The sequence below is a fragment of the Olea europaea genome, unplaced genomic scaffold, assembly GCF_002742605.1.
Source record: "Olea europaea var. sylvestris unplaced genomic scaffold, O_europaea_v1 scaffold1251, whole genome shotgun sequence".
NCBI lineage: Eukaryota > Viridiplantae > Streptophyta > Magnoliopsida > Lamiales > Oleaceae > Olea > Olea europaea.
In genome coordinates, this window is record NW_019229949.1 from 220,622 (window position 1) to 224,460 (window position 3,839).

At 35.2% G+C, this 3,839-nt stretch overlaps 1 long non-coding RNA gene across 1 annotated transcript; it reads left to right on the plus strand.

The window, feature by feature from the left end:
• The first annotated feature begins 1,031 nt into the window (after positions 1-1,031).
• Positions 1,032-3,623, plus strand: LOC111374434. Its single transcript, XR_002699143.1, has 3 exons — positions 1,032-1,194; positions 1,328-1,434; positions 3,202-3,623. It is a non-coding gene; the product is annotated as an uncharacterized LOC111374434 (long non-coding RNA).
• Positions 3,624-3,839: the final 216 nt, after the last annotated feature.

Genomic DNA, 3,839 nt, shown 5'->3' on the forward strand with positions numbered 1-3,839 from the left:
CTTTACAACCTCAAGTATATTGCATCTCTCTCACATGCAACCAAACAACCTCCTTCTAGTAGGACCAAAGCAACCAAGCGACTTTGCTACACCTCTATGCTCCTAGTATCTGAACTAGCATTTCAAGAAGTTGTGCTTGATCGGGGCTATACCTACAGATAAATTAGAACTTATCAACCTTAATGCTAACAGTTACTGAGATTAAATTAGGAACTAAGGATGCCAAGGATTTACAAATTGAGCAGAATCACGATAGACAAACTTATTAAGCAAATCCATCAAACAAGAGAATCAAAAACTCGCCTATCAAGGCCAGTTATTGGAAGGAAATCAAACCATGACAACAACAATAGACAAAACCGTATTAGAAAATTGTATTTGGTCTAAACCATAATGAATTACCTACGTTTGACTACTCTCATTGTAACTGTCTCTTCTGTGAGCTCACATAATATCTGAAATGCAACATAAAACCCTCGTTAACCATTAACTATTTTATCTGAAATCTTAAAGCTAATGGAGAGTGACCATGTTCGTATTCATTTAAATCTTCAACCCTGATACCGAAATGTATATTGTGTTCGAAGTACAAAACAATTGATCAAAGATAAAATTGGAGGTTAAACACATATCTTTCTAACATTAGCCAATAAGTAACCATATCGTCGTGGTGTGACACTGATAACTTCCTTACTCCCATAATTTATGTTGACGGCTATCGGATCAACTCTGCCATCGACTTCAATGCCCATTTGCTGATGACAAGATCACTCACGGATTGGACGGTTGAAAGGAAACGGGTGAACGAAAGGGGTGCATCATGGGCATTTTACCCACCACATTGTGGAACCGGCCCAACCTGACCAAAACCGAACCATCATGTCGCGAGATGATCCATAAATGTACAATTATAATAAAACTTGAGGACCAAATTGTTAAATTTAAAAGGTTGTAGACCAATATTCTACTAAAGTAATAGGTTGGCTACTACTGGTGCAATTGTCACTTAAAAGTGAATTAATTCTCCCTTTCCCCTCCCAAAACAAATCTGGGGTTTAGAGAGAGATCGCAGAATTGTGTCACTGTATACTGGTAAAAATGGCGAATCCCCAACAAGCTTCGAGTCGGGCATGGATTCTTGAATTCATACCTCTAATGGTAGTCATTCTCATTGGCGCCCACGTCTTCGCTCTGGTAGACCCCAGCCACCGCCAACACAAAATTATATGCTTCTTTTTTTCTTTTTCCTAATTTATCTGTTATTAATATATAAAAGATTCGTGTAAGTTCCAGCCTTTTGATTTTATACGAAATTGTGGGTGAATAGGTTTACTGGATTTACAGACTAGCAACTGAGAAACAGTCAAAGAACGAAAAAGCACTAGACTAGAAAAGAACAGTTATACTCAATCCGATTTGATGTGGCTGAAGAAGGTAATACTTGTTTCAATTTAGTGTTTGGGTTACATCTGGTATTCAATTATAGTTCTTACGTAGTATTTGTTCATCTGTTTTACAATTGGATTCTTGAAAATTTAATTATACAGTCTGATTCCTTCCCATTTGAGCTTTAACTACATCTGGTTAAGCCTTCCCAGGTTGCCACACAATTGGTTACTTCGTTTTTCTCTATTATCTTAGATCAAATAATTTTATTATTCTGATTTAGGCACTGTTTGGTGTGTGGTTTGTTGTTCTAAAATCTAAGGACAAGAAGTTGGAGAAAAATCAAATATATTAATGAACTTTTCTATGTATTAAGGGGCATCCTCCTATTGTTTTAATAGGTTTGGTGCACCCTATGGTACTTTTTATCTCTGTTTATATTGAAACTTGTTTGGGATAAACTGGAGTTGGTATGGTGTGGCTTAATTTGTAAAATTGATTGCATTGCCAGCATCTTTTAAAGGTTTGCAATTATCTGAACTTTCAGTTCTTTATTTTTCACTTCTTTAGCATTGTTGCCACTGTCTGATCATCGACGCGAATACCAAAGGCTTCTATGGTTTTTATGTGCTATATGTGTAATTTTTGTGTACAAAAGCCTAGGAGCACAAGATTTATATTTCCTTGCAATCCTGAATGTGCTAACTTTTATAATTGTACATGAGCCAGTCACCACCTCCCACTTCTGGAATCATATTAAATGCTCTTTAAGATCATTATGTACCAATTTTTTTCACAATTGATAGTTGGTATCTACTAAATGCTCAGTAACTTCACACTGGGTCTAGGAAGGACTATTTCAGTATATTTATGAAAAAATTATTGAAGGCAAGTTTTTGAACGAGAAGTGCACGATTTAGACTAAATGTTATCACGTCGACACCAATCTCTTCCAGTACCTTCTGTCTCCTAGTTGGATGATAAATTATCATATAGACACACTATTATTTGAGTAGAAAAATGATGCATGCTACTCATGTTTTACTTAATCATTTGCATAATTGCTTTATTTCATTGGTTTCTTCATTTTCTCTCTATTTTTTCATTGAAGTCATATTTGACCAATTCGATTAATTTCGGGATCATTGTATTCTCTTATATGGTTTGAGTCAGTGGAGTTCTCGAACTAATGCTGTCATAAACCATTCTGTGCGAGTTGCGGGACAAGACTGGGCTGTGAAATTGTCAGCACAGTCTGATTGAAGGACATTTTGAACTCTACTGAAATGGTATCATCCCTCCTAGGGTATACTATTTCCAAATCAGTAGATTATTTTGCTAAAAGTTAGTTGAGAGATAATAGAAATGGAATAATATAGAAATTTAAAATCTTCGTCAAAATACTTTGTGTTTCTTGTCAATTGTTAAAGCTTAATAGTTTTAAGTTGCTCCTTTTCTTTACATTGTAAATCGTAATGAACATGAAGTAAGCCAATGTAAAATATCTTCCAGCATATAGGACTTTTTGATCTGAAAGGTAGTTCTCAAATATGGCATTTCAATCCTCTTCAGTTCCAGTTTATTTTTGAACAAGGTACTAAAAGAATTCAGGATGGACCTGCTGTGTACAATTGCGTCTGCAATTTCCTGTTGACAGTGGTTAGATAAAATCTTGAGTTAGAATTGTAAAATAGCTTGGTTCCTGTTTTGCATCTGAAGATTGTTCAAACGATCTCTTGTAGTCCTATATAACCTTGTTTGTATAAATGTTTTTTTGAATTTAATGAAAATTGCTATTATCTATTTCTATCACAGGAATGTCTTTTGATGATTAATTCATTTTATAGAGAGAAAAGCCATCTGAAAGAGGTCACAGGTTCTACCTCATTAACTCATACATTTCTTGGGTTTTTCGTGCCTTGCATCTGAGCTTTCATCCGATGAGTGGGATTATGTAGTATCAGTTGATAAATGTCAGCCAAATAGATTTTCTTTTCCAGAAATAGGGCTGTGAATGTCAATTCCGGGCATGTAATTCAACTTAAAACCATTCTTCCAGAATTGATGTTGGCATGTTGAGTTTCTATTTGTAATATGTGGAGTACTCCAAAATTCTACTTGGTCTCTTTAATGCATGTCCAAGTGTTCTATAACGTATTCCATCATCCAAACTCGAATGGAAAATAAGACCTTTGGCACTGTTTGATTCATGGGACTAGATTCGGGAGGAGGCTGAATTTGTTGTGTTTGCTACTACTATTATAGGGTGTGTTTGGTACTTGGTATTCAACGAGATTGGAGAGCTTAGAAGTTAAAATGATTTTGGCTTTTTTCTTTAAGTTAAAAAGATTTTGGCTTGTTTTCTTCTTATATATTGTCATATACCGCACAATTTAAGGCACAATCCATACCATTCAGTGATACTACTGAAGATGTGTGAACACTAATCGTCG